Source organism: Falco peregrinus, chromosome 4 (assembly GCF_023634155.1).
Source record: "Falco peregrinus isolate bFalPer1 chromosome 4, bFalPer1.pri, whole genome shotgun sequence".
In the NCBI taxonomy this organism is placed as follows: domain Eukaryota; kingdom Metazoa; phylum Chordata; class Aves; order Falconiformes; family Falconidae; genus Falco; species Falco peregrinus.
In genome coordinates this window covers 87,886,981-87,900,196 of record NC_073724.1, presented here as the reverse complement: position 1 = coordinate 87,900,196, position 13,216 = coordinate 87,886,981, and positions in this window count along the sequence as shown.

The following is a 13,216-nucleotide window of genomic DNA, read 5'->3' as shown; positions in this document are numbered from 1 at the left end:
GCAGGATGCAAAACTATTTTTGTGCATGCTCTTGAGCAGTCGTAAGGAAAGTCATATTCACTACATCAAAGATTTATTCAGTCTCATTATTGGTATTTCACCCTGCTGGAAGGAGGGCCTGAGTGGAGAGGACTCTTGAGAAAGTGAGAGTTTAATATTTCTTGTTAAGGATATGCAGAGACAATGGAAGGAAGTGGGACCTCTGCCAGAGGTGTCAGGGAGAGAAAGCAGGTCATTGATGCCTTCTATCAAAATGACAGCTCCCAGTAGGAGTTCCTCATCAGGGACTTCTTGGGAGCAGTGGAAAGGTAGTCAATTGTAGTCAATTTTGTTGGTGATGAGGCTCATCAGGAGCTGGCATTGTATCCATCAAACCTTCCCAGCTATACTGCTGTATGACCTGCTGGTGGGAAATGCACTGTACAAAGACAGAGGCACTGCTGGCATGGTAGCAGTCCAGCAGAAATTTAGAGATGTCAGGAAAGCACTGACAGCCTGTGCTTTTCAGATATGGTAACCGGCTGATGCATGGCTTGTTTAGCTGTGTTACGAGGGTAGCAGGCCTTTATATGTGGTTTGGTGATGGTGAAGCTAGTTATATGTATGCCCCATATGTTGGTTTGCCTCACTACTGCTGAAGTATGCATGTGTTTTTATTATTCTTCTTGTTTCAGGAAGCAGACTGTAAGAATTACTTCTGTTTCAGCAAGACACACCTCTCAAACTTAAACATGCTATTTTTGCCCTGGCTAGCCGTCAGATCCAGGTGAAAATCATATATTTTCCTGGTTGACTACTCTTTGGGGAACCCGCTGTGTTCCTGTGGACTAAATGTGAAGGACTTACCACAGCAGGGCCAAGGGGGGAACTCTGCAGATGAGGTAGCAAGGAGCTGAGTTGCCTCCCCACATATCCAGCTTTAACCTTTCAGCATATCTTTTGGACCTTGGTGTTTCAGGGCTATTCCCTGCTTTAGGCTATATTCTCTGCATTGGCCTTACCTAAATGTAACTGTCTAAAAATTAGGTGTCTAGCCTAAACTAGTTAGACAGCTAGCTTCTAGGTTTTACTGCCAGTGGGGGGAGAAAGAGAGGTGATCCATCCAGCCTGTTTTATTTAACCTCTCTGAACCATCTCATGCTTCTCTTCTTTATGAAGGGATTTGGTGGCTACATCATTTAAAGTCACCAGAGCCTGATTCTCAGCTTTGCCATCTATGTTGACCAGACTAAAAACACCACAAAGATTCAAGCATCACTGTTGAAGATGGACTCCGACGTAGTTTGCTGCCATTTTCATATCAGGGAGCGGTAGCACAGATGGAATTTAATCTGTAGACACTTTTTCTTAAATGTAATCCAGGCATGCAAATTTAACGTGTTTGCCAGATTCTGGCCTCATTGCTGTCTTCACGGGAATTTTTTACACTGTAACTGTTTTCTCCCTAGACACAAAAGGAATGGGTTCTCTGTAACGTATGATGACACATTTCGCTAGAGGGACAGAAATGAGTGGTTTACTGAAAAAAGGCCCTGTTAACATCCATCTTCCTCTTTGCAGAATGGGCAGTTACTATTATTTCTGTGAATGTCTCTGCTCGAATGTATTTTCTTTTGCATTTAAACTTGATCAGTAGCTCTTCATTAGTGCTGTTAGACCCTTAGGATGAGCAATCCATTGTACTAACTGGCTGGGTTGCTAGATACAGAAATTGGCACAGAATGAAACTCAGATGGTCACTATCTGCTTACTACACAGCCTGCCAGGAATGAGATTCACCAGGAACATACGAGTTGTTTAACACGTCTTTAAAAAGGAGCACATCTTTATTCAGTGCCCGTACCTGTTCCCCTCTGTTCAAATGAACACTTGCTTTTCACTTTGCCAAGAGCATGACTGCTCCCTTTGCAAAACTTTGTTGGCCCTCCTTTTAAAATCTCTGCTAAAATATCTTATACTTTGTCATGAGTGATCATGCATTTTTCTACAAAGCCATGGGATTTTGGTGTGCTGAATATTCCTAGATTTCAGCAGCTACCAATGCTGAAATTTTTGAGTGCTTCAGTGTGAAAGAAATATGGAAACACAACTTTGATGTAGGCACAAAGAAAAGGATTTATTTCACAAGTCAGATGCCCAGTTGAATCTAGTTGTTTTTCTTCCTCTCTAATTAACAGAAAGAGCATCATATCACAAATCTTACAAAGACACTTACCTTAATGACATGCAAGTCACTCTTTGGAATTACCTTACCTTCCTTTTTATGGATTTTAGAGATGAATCCCACCCCTGCTTCCCATTGTTTTCACCTTGATGTCAGTGGGAAATTGGACATAGAAATTAAACATCTGAATATCTTTATGGATCTAGGTCAAAGCTAGAAAATTTTGTTTGATGATGTTTCTGTCTGTTTCTAAGTTCACAAGTATCATCTTACCTTTTATTTTCTCATGGCAGAGGAGAAAAATCGCTGCATAAATCCTTTCCTCAGAAAAATACTACAATCAGCTGAACACCAGTAATTGTGTTCTAAATCTTTATAGCCTCAGTTCTAGTCTTTAAAGTAAATTTAGAATAGCCTATTTAGCTGTACTTCTTCTCTTGCCTTTAGAATGCCAGGCACACCAATAGAACTATATGAATAATAAATTATTATGCTATTTATCATCTAAATTGTTATCGTTTAGAATTTTTCTCTCAAGTGTTTCTTCTAGAAATCCACTCAACCCTCCCTAATGACACATTTGGATGAACATTTTTCAACTGTGAATGCCTAAAGTTAGTCATCTAGATCTATATTTAGGCACAAAAATGAATGACCTGATTTTCAGAGTTGCTGATTACTTATTTTGACACATTAATATGAATTTAATAGGTTAGCTGTAAATGCCAAAGTCTTAAGAAAGTTAATTTTTTTCCTGTGCACAACTTGTCTATCAAACTGCGGAGCACATACAGAATTAAATTACTAATGAATGATGACAATATGCCATATAAAAACAATGTTACATTGATTCATTTATTTGTTTACATGGTTGGGCAGGCTAATTTTATGCACAAAGTCCACGATGAAAGCTGATTTATAGTGATTTGAACAGAAAAGCATATATTTCTCCCATTTCATATCAAGACAATGGTGAATTCTTTGTGAAGAAAGCACATCCTCTGGTTGTTCTTTGTTGTATGCCAAAGAGAAATATAAGCTGAAGACATTTTGCTCATTCTATCAGAAAAGCAAACTTAGTTTTTCCTGATGACTTTCATTATGTTAAAAATTGAGAAAAACTGGATACTGTGCAATAGATCAACACGGATGGTAAAACAAAAGCCTTTCAGAAAGCATTAAGAGCCATATGTTCAATTTAGAGATATACACTGCGACTTTGAAGTATGGCTTCCTTTTTTAAAGGCCCAGTTCATCAAAGCGCTTGGCCACTTACATGAACAGGTCATAAGCGTTTGCTGAAGGGCATTGCTGAATAGGGGCCTAACAGCCCGATTTGCTATACCTTGTCTAGTTGAGTTTGAGAAGGTCCCTAAGCTACTTTGAGGATGCCCAGGACTATTTAGAGAATAAGGACCGTTGAACTGTAGTGTGACAGGCAGGAGCTAGACTTTAGAGATAAGGCTAATAAATACCCTTTGTTTAGTGTGTTGGCCTATTCTCTGTTTTTACATTGAATTATTCTTAATACACACAAGGGCAAAGAAAGAGGTGAAAGTAGGATCAGCTGCTAGATTTCCTCATCTTTGATAGTTGGTCTTTGGGCCCTGATCCACTAGTGGGGAGACTCCTATGAGCCACAGGGTCGTTGGGTGCAGGATCCCGCCTACTGCACTTAATTGGCTTGCAAAAACCTTGAGGAGAATGGCTTGAATAAAAAGAGGTAGGCTGAGTGAGAACTGCACATCTCCACCTGACGTTATATTGACAGCAGGTGGTAAATGTGGATGGAAGTGCCAGAGTATCGCTGAATAAAGCACATAGTCCCTTCAGCGTCAGCAGCTGTGTGATCGCTGGGGAGTTGTTTGGTTACATGTGGTTTTTTCACATCTGTCATTTTAACTAAATTGGTGGTCTAAATGAATAGTGTCATGCACAAAACCATTACATGGATTTATGACAGCCGAAATGTATAGCACCTAGAGGATTTGGTTTCTGTGAAGCAGTGAATGGATTTCAGAAAGGCATGATTTTCATCTGTGGTAGATATAAGCTTGATCCATTATTCATCATGTTATGCAAAAGAGAATTGCACATTGGGTTCACAGGGCAGTCTTCTGGCATTTCAGAAAGAAGAAAAAGGAATTTAAGAGAAAGATTTATATGTTTATGTTGCTCTGTTTACGATGTGAGCAAAATAAGTTCCAATTTCCTCCTAATTAGATTATAACAGGTGCAAGCAAATCCAACAGAAGGGAAGCTGTTTGTAAAATATCTATAGAGCATTTGGTGTGAGTGTAGCAGGGAAATGGGAAGCATCTCTCAGCCATGCTTTTCTTCTCCTATGGTCTGACACCTGCCGTGTGTTCTGCCATCAGATAGCGGTGTTACTGGGCTTGGTGAGGTGGCTTCATTCTGGCTCAGGTAGCACAGGTGAGTTCAGCTGAACCAGCTGTGGAAGTGAGTCCCCTTTTGATACTCATTTCGCACTTGCCTTGTTCTTCTGAGGGCTGTGTTGCCTCAGATGCTCCTGTTCCCTTTCACGCACCCTGTTTCACGCAGGCTTGGGTCCATTGCTGTCACTCACATGGGAGGCATTGCAGTTACTTGCCACTTCTCCACTGCTGGTCCTGCCTCATGTTCTGCTTTGCCCCCCTGCAGCTGAAGAGGCAGCAAAGAAAGGGTAGCACAACCTGCATGCAGACATAGCCTCCTCCAGCCATTTAAGCAGAGATGCTGAGATGTGAGCGGAGAAGGCTTAGGGGGTGTCACACATTCTGCTGTGTTACCACGTGGTCCTACCAGCAAAGTGATGCAGTGGACAGTTGGAGGCAGAAGCCTCTGAAAGTGTCATGCCAAGAACTGCCAGCGCTTGGCTATCAGAGATTTGAGGTTGTCTTGGTATGTGCAGATGGTGGGGGTTAATCTCCTTTCTCCCTAGATCTGCACTGGTGAAGCTCTATTGACATCCCTCCGCTGTACTTCTGATAATGAGAACAGAGTCCAGATGGGCCGATACTGAACAAGGAGTATAAGAAGATGGATGTTTCACCCCTGTTTTTAAGCAACCCAGGCAGCGATGTTATTTCAATTAAAAGAAAAACTAATGAGTTCAGAAACTTTCATTGCATTTTAAAGGAGCGCTAGACTTTCTACTTTCATTTTGAGTTTATAACCTAATATGTAAGAAAGGTGAAGACCTACTTTTTAATTGAAAAACTGAAGAGATCAGAACTGAGATCCTGTTTGACTAGGATGTTAATGCTGTTCTTTAAAAACTGCGACTGAAACAGAAAATCTAGAGGATTAATTTATGAATATTATGGAGAAATGCACAGAATTGTTCGTGATGGTGAACTTCCTTTTATTGTGGGCAAAACAAACTATTCTGATGTCATATAGTGTATTTATGAGGAAATAAGGTCTATTTCTGTGTAACTACATTTTACCATTGCTTCAGACTCCTAGTGAGATCATAATGATAAAGCAGTGCAAACTGCTGTCACAAACTGGCAGAAATCAGCCTGGCAGGAAATTCCAAGCCCTATGGCAAACTTCCACAGGCTATTGGAAATTAGTTGCTGTTCCGCTAAAACAGTGATTGGGGGTATGTCTTTTGGGAAGAGGACTGAGTTTTTAATATGTAGATGTGCAGATGGGTCCTTGTCAAGTTTATGACGTGCTACTCATTTACCTTCAGGGGGAAGCTGAAATCCAAACTGTAAAGAAAAAACAGGTTCCACAGGCAGGATCTGTGAAAAAACATATTTTTTTGCAGATACTGCTCTTGACTATTCAGAAAGGCATGCAAAGAAGTGCATTTACAGCAATTAATGGCTAGATAAGTGAATGTTATAATTCTGGGTTTTTTTCCAACCTGGATTTTCTCTCTGCTTCTGTTTTTACCATCTTTTCCTCTGCTACTACATTCTTACCTGTTTTTGATATGTGTTTTGAGAAATTGCTCCAGACCTGTCTACACAGAGATCTATTAATAGCTGTTCATTCTCTAGGCAGGTGCTCTAATTCCATTGATAGAGTATGGGGTTTTTGGAATTAGCTTAGCTCCAGTCAGAGTGGACTTAAACTAATTCAGACTAAGTCACTCCTATTTTGAAATAAGAGACCCTATCAAAGAATTCATTGATGAAAGACTTATTTTTCTTTAAAGTTGACACTATCTCAGCCTAAATACACTTTGTCTATAAACAAGCCCTTGGGAACATGCCATGTGTTCTGAATTACATTTGCAAGCTTTTGTGAGTATTTCAACTCATGTTCATGTGCAGTTCAACCTACCGCAATTCAAGATGTTATCACTTCCCCACCTTCTCTGCTATTTATCACAGCCATTCTGTCAGAAGTTCATGCCAGGGTGGCAGATAGCAGACTGGAACACCGGCTCATTCAAGTTTTACTGCTCCAGTTCAAAGGGTACCGTCTTAGCACAAAGCCAGTTTCACTGACAAGTACACTAGGCTGTGAACTGGGATGTGGTTGAGGATGCACGTTCCGTGCCTTTGACTCTGTTTTAGGGGTGCTAAAATGTTGCAGGAGGGCAGCTGGATGTCGCACCATCTTCCACTGCTGCAGCAAGATTAACCAGGCACAGAGATGTGTCAGAAGATGCCTGCGAGGTAGTGTGGCTCAGTAGCTCACCCTGGGGTCTGGGCACTGTAGACTCACATTCTTTCCCCCGTCATTGTATGAGTGGCCTTGCATAGCGCTGTTATTTTTCTGTAAAAGTTCAGTTTTGAACTTGGCCAGATTGGATTGGGTTTTTCTAGAGATCAACAAGAGAGCTTTTTCAGTCCCTGCACTAGGTTCATTTGAATGTCATGTTCCTCTGAAAGCCAGTGAGGCTGTTCAGAATTCTGCCAAAAAACAGCATTCAGGAGAACTGTCTGTTCTCCTTTAACCTTGTTCTCAAAGCAACAGCAACGAAAAATTGTTCTGGTCCTCCTGAGTCTTAACAAAACATTAAGGCAAGCACTGAGCTCAGACACTTGAAATTTGGCTGTATTACAAGGACTGAAAATAAGGCATTTGCCCTAGTAAATTCCCAAACAGAGGGGTCATTACCTGTGTTCTCACTTTGACTGGAGTAAGCCCACTGCAGCTCAGGATGGATTGGACTAATAAACTCCAGAGCCTGTAGAAAGCCTGCAACAGTCAACAGTGGCGAAAGCAATTAGCGTGCATGTTATAGTGTGAGCATTACTGTAGGAAAGCTTGCCTTCCCCAAGGGTCCCTGGGACAGGGAGAGGGTGTGCTGCTTGGGCCACTCTGTTTTCTTCAGATTCTTTTGCAATAGTTGTCTAAAAAGTTGAAACTAGATGTGTTACTTTGTTCTGAGAAGCAGGCTGAGTTGCATAATAGCAACTGCAGGTGACGCAGAGCCTATCCTTCCAGAGACCTGCAGAAATCTGGTTTACCACTGTAGTTAGAGTTCAGGTCAATCAGCTGCAGAGAACACCTCTGAGCATGACTCTCCTTCATGCTGCCCAATATGTACATTCTCCTGTGGTCCATTTATTTCTAAGAGAGCAGGGCTACTTTGGCATCGCTTGCAGTTACCGTTACGCAAAGTATGTGTCTGGTCAGAATGGATTATTATGTCCATTGCAAAGCTCAAAGCACACATGTCCAAGTCTACAGGTACAGCAAAATGGAACATTTGAATAGTTTATAAAATGAAATGATGACTTTCTTTTCTAGGGTCAAGTATTATCTGGGTGTGAGCTTTCTTTTCAGTGATCCCTGAGTGATGAATTTAGCTGAAGAGAAGGGACTGCTGATGTGAATAGCTGCTCATCTCGTCTGTTTGATCATAGTCAAGAGTCTATGTAGCCTATCTTACATATGAACGCAGCATGTCTGTGCTGCACAACGTCAGGCTGTTTGAAGATACAATGGCCACACATTGATCCTGGATATATTAATGCTCTGATGATGTAATGCTCCAAGGAGGCTGAGTAGGTGTAGGGTCGGTTTAACTCTGTGTGCATGCCACAGGAGAGGCATGACAGTATTCTCCTTTCCTGGGAGCAATGAAGCCTTTGAAATACATGTTATGGGTTTCCTTAGGGATATCTAATATTAATGTGAAAGTATTCACAATGCTAATGGCTAAATAAAGCTGCAGCTGTATCCAGCTGATAGTCTGTAAGTTTCTTCATCTCTTATTCCAGCTCAGATATTTTCTATATCCTCTTCATTGTGATATCTGGCTGAAGATGAAGACCTGAAGGAGGACCTTTTTGCTACCATGCCAAGCCCAGAAGATACTGCCTTTTGCAGAGCAAGTGGTCATTGATGTTTTTGGTGCTATTGAACATACTGCACTTTACATTGGTTGGCCCATGTAGGGGGAAGAGATCCACTTTGTATCTGTGAGAAGGAAAGTATTAGTAGAACTGCCGTGAAAACCCATTTCTCGCATCACCTCCTTAGGCTGGTCAAGGCAACCCTGGGCTGAGATTCAAAACAGGTAGAAAGATTAAGAAGCAGACGACTACATCATTCAGATGTGGGTTTATTGTGTAGGAGGTTTTTTTCTTTCCTGTCCCTTAAGTCTGTATAACATGGTGTATGCATGTTTAGTCAAGCGATCACCAAATGCTTGCTGTCTCCTAGTCGAGCTAGCCACATTTCTTGTTTGTGGAGCAGCTGGGGCTGTTGGGGCATGAGGCTGGTGCTTCTCTGCAAGTTGGCAGAGACAACAGTTTGCCTGGAATGTGCAGAGCCATAAAAGCAGCTGGGAGCCTTTTCCCTCTGGCCAAGTGGCTGTATTTATATTCACCAAGCAGAGGCATGTGTAGGCATTAGAGAAAAGGCTTTTGTTTTTTTAATAAAGGTCTTAATGTTGTTGGGACCTGTGATACAGTGGTATGTGGAGCAGATGTTTCAAGGACCTTTCTGTATTAAGTTTGTATTATATAGATGCCTGTAAGTGTTTGGATAGGTATTAATGACTTAGACCATGTCCAGACCATGTTCCTCTGTTCCCTGGGACTGGAGACGTGTGAAGGACAAGTGTTTCTGAAGGAGCAGGTATTCTCATCACTGGATGCGCTTTTAGAAGGGATAGGAACTCAATGCAAGACTCTTGAGAGTTTCAGCTGCCATGTGCTGATGTGCTAAACAAATAGGTGCTTAGATGAGAAAACGACCCTTAGTAGGCTGGGGTCTTTCCTAACTGTATGTCAACTTTTACTTTTGAAAATTGATTTATCTGCAACATAATACCAAGTTAATATATCCTTTCAGTGTCATGTTGGGTCTGTTTCTGAGATGGCCTTTGAAGGAACAGTTATCTGTTGTCAGCAACAACATGCTCCTTGCCTTGTCATTGCCACAGGTTATTGTTTGGCAACTCTTCTTTCTTCTTTAAAAGCATGTGCATGCAGGTTTCTCCTGCCTTCATACATGTGGCTAGCTGTCCATGCAAATATATCATAATCCCAATGCAATGGTACACTTCTTCCCTAGCCCAAATGTCTTCTGACCCTTTCTCTTCCAGATGATTTCTTCTGCCTTTCTTTGCCATGCTGTATGAATATACCCTGCTCTCTGGTTTTGTTCTTGTTTCTTTCAATGAAGTAGTTACTGCTTTTCCTTAAGTGTCCTGGCAATGGGATTTCATTCTTACTCACCACCCCAGCATATTCTGATACTGGTGTCCGTGTTTCATATAAACACACTTACACCTCTCCTAGATTTTGCTTTTCATGCATTTTTACGTTATTTAAGAAAATGTGCCAGTTTTCATTTATGCTCTCTCCCTTTTCCTGTCCTCTGTCCCTCCTGCCTGTTATCTTCCCCTCCTTACAGACAAGGACTATACTTCCTTGATTTCTTTTGTCTTTGAACTCGCAGGCAGATTATGGCTAGACACAATTAATTTATCAAGAGTCTCTAGGTTGCTTTGTTTCTGAGTAACAAGTTTTTCTGCCAAGCCACAGAATCTGTGGGTAATAATTTCTCATCCTTCTGTCTGGCATGTAGTTCACCTGCTGTCTTCTTTCTCTTGTGTCTTTCTCGGTGAAGGTCTTTCTTTTTTGACATTACAGATATTTTTTTTTCTTTGAATTTTGGCACCTCAATCACCTCAGTTTGTGTCAGTGGCATTTTTAAAGGTGTAAAGGAAATTTCACCCTCTGCAAATAGCACTCAGTTTCTCATTCTGCTGCAGGAAGTTGTCCCTTTCCTACAGTCTCAGAAAACTGAGGCTCACTCTTACTACCATCATTTTTTAAACTAAGTGTTAATATTTCTCATACTTTCTTATTTCGAATATGGCCCAAAGGGATGGTTTTTAAAACACTAACCTGACATTCTACTGATAAAGGGATTAAATGAAAGTATTTGCATAATATCTTCCAAAAAGATGGGCTTTATGATAGATGACACCAAAATATATTGCATAAGAATGTGAATCACTTGGAGGGGGAAAAAGTGCAAGTAATTTGTAAAGAGATTAGCGGAGTAGAACAGGCCTGTGCCAGACATCGACACCGTGAAATAGTAGGATTTCATAATGTCAATTGTTAAACAGCATCGTGCTGAAGAGAGCTGCCCACCCTAACTTCCTTGTTTCACTACAGGATGATCTTACAACCAGAGAAGCACAGACTGGCTAGCTTCAGAAAGAACCATTTTGCAGCCACCTTCAGGAAAAAAAAGGAATATTAGCTGTTATGTTCTTGTATCACAGGATGAATTTGAATTAATATTTTCTCCATCTTTTTGGCTTTACTTCAGAAATACATAGTTTGGTGGGAGGGGGGATTTAACAAGCTTTAGGCAAGCTTTGCTAAATCCACAGTATACAGGGTACTGGGCGACATGCACTGGAATGCTAATTCCATGAGGCTCGGAGTCTTATCGTGTCTGCAGGCAAAGAGTAGAAATGCTTTTATGTTAGACTTGCAAAATGTAATGTGCAGTGCAGTACTTTCCGTTTGAACCGTTCTGTCAAGTTAGCATGATTAGATACTACACCCCATTTTGAATCTTCTTTTTAATTGTTGTTTTTGTTTTAAGAAAGTTTAAGTCATACACCTGTCCTGGGAATGTCCTGAACAGTTCAGAGAGAATTTGACATTGTAAAATCAGCTAGAATAAAAATATTAGTTGATTATTTGATACATAGAACCAAGATGCATAACCTACATTCAGTTCTTTATCCTGTCATTGGCCTACTAAGCTGAGACAAGTTACCTCCTTTCTTTTGCCTTTGTTTTTGCGTGTTTAATGTTCTCCCTGTTGCTGTAGTAGTTGAGTGCCTCTTGTTCTTGTTAATGAACCTAAGCTGAAAACATGACTCTGAGGCATGAAAATAGAATCTTTTCTGAATGTAGATGGGAAGCTGAGATGTAGAGGGTTATGTTTATGCCACCAAGCATGATCAAGTCATATTTGACTCCAATGACTTTGGACCGTGCCGGCAGCTTTAGAGAACAGACAATCTGGATCACCTATCTCTCTGTTGAATAATAAATTACAAAAATCTGTGGTGTAATAAACACAATGCTTAAGTTAGGCTGGTCTTGAGAAGGGCTCTGCTGAACAGGCCTATGACAGACAAAGGGCTTTTTACTCAGACATTTTAATATATAACTCCCACTGAAATCAAAGAGAAGTTCTGTGCCCCGGGGACTTTGCCCTGGATTGCCCACTAGGTCTGTTGCACAACAAGGAAGTACTGGTAGGTGCAGCTCTAGAAGGGGAAAATCCTTGTATTTTACTCTTTTCCTCAGTGGAAATTCTAAATAAGTGCAACCTTTCAGTATGACATATGAGTAAAATTTCTCTCCTCTAAAATGCAGACAATGAGTCTGACTTATTTGTCAGATGCAGGGCTCTACATATATCCAAAGAAGGTATTTTTACTTAGTAATAATTAAGGTTTGACTAGGAGTAAAAATGTAGGTCCCCACTGTCTCTGATCTCAGATCATGTGCAAACAGAAATACAGGAGAAATTGCCAAAGCACCTGATTAACTATCATTACTTAGCTAATATTTGCTTCCTATCTTGGAACTGCCTTTTAAGCATAAAATAAAAACTGGTAAGAAACTATTGTGCTTTGTATGGGACTTGCAGTACCAGGCTGTGGAAGGAACAGAGGCTCACTGTTACACTTAGGAAACAGGTTTTTCCCCTGATTAGAGATCCATGCTCCAAAGTCACAGGCTGTCTCTGCTGACTGCACAAATCTGCCCTCAAAACTGCACTTGCCATGCACTGCAGCCTGCATGTGTGGCTGTGTGTGCTGCAAGGTTGCTCTCTCTGTAGCTGGTGGGCCTCCAGGTGCCTTAGCAAGGCCAGTGGGCTTGTATGTGCCATAGCCAGCTGCCTTCAGCCAGCTTTGTGTTGCTGCCTGGATGGGGCATGGGGCATGCTGCGCATCTGGGGTCTGCATACATACAGATGCATCTGTACTGTCAGGTTGGTTTTCCTGTGCCTCTGTGTTATGCTTTCCCTTCAGGCTGCATCTATCCTGCTAAATGCATCCACCCCTGGGAACGATGCCTGGTCCACAGGAAAAGTGGCCTGTTTGCACCCTCCTCAGAGCTGGTTTCTTTACAGCAGCCTGGTGGTTTCCCTTGTATCCTTGTGATGAAGCAGTTGTCTTTTTGGGTCTCTTCTGGGCCCTTTGGTTCAAAGATGTGATCACTGCTTTTCTGTGTTGCTTTTTTTGGTCTTTTTTCTTTTTGAAGCGTCAGAAATAACCTGAGGCATGGGTTGTAGCCCACCAGAGTGATACTTCCATAACAAGGCATGTGCCAGGATGGCTTGTGTCGGGATTTAGAGAGCTGGTTAGGACCAGGCAGGGTTGATAAAGAGCAAACCCTCATCAATGGCACATTTTAGGGGCGATCTGTTTCTAGTACTTCTCTCAATTTTGTATGGAGAAAATCAGTTGATTCACTCCAAAAAAGAGGCTGGGAAGGAAGCGGCAATTAAGCAATATCAGGCTATCACAACCTGAGAGCAAACTGGGAGTTAACTTGGTGGGTAGTGTAGGCTTACCAGTTATCTGCAATA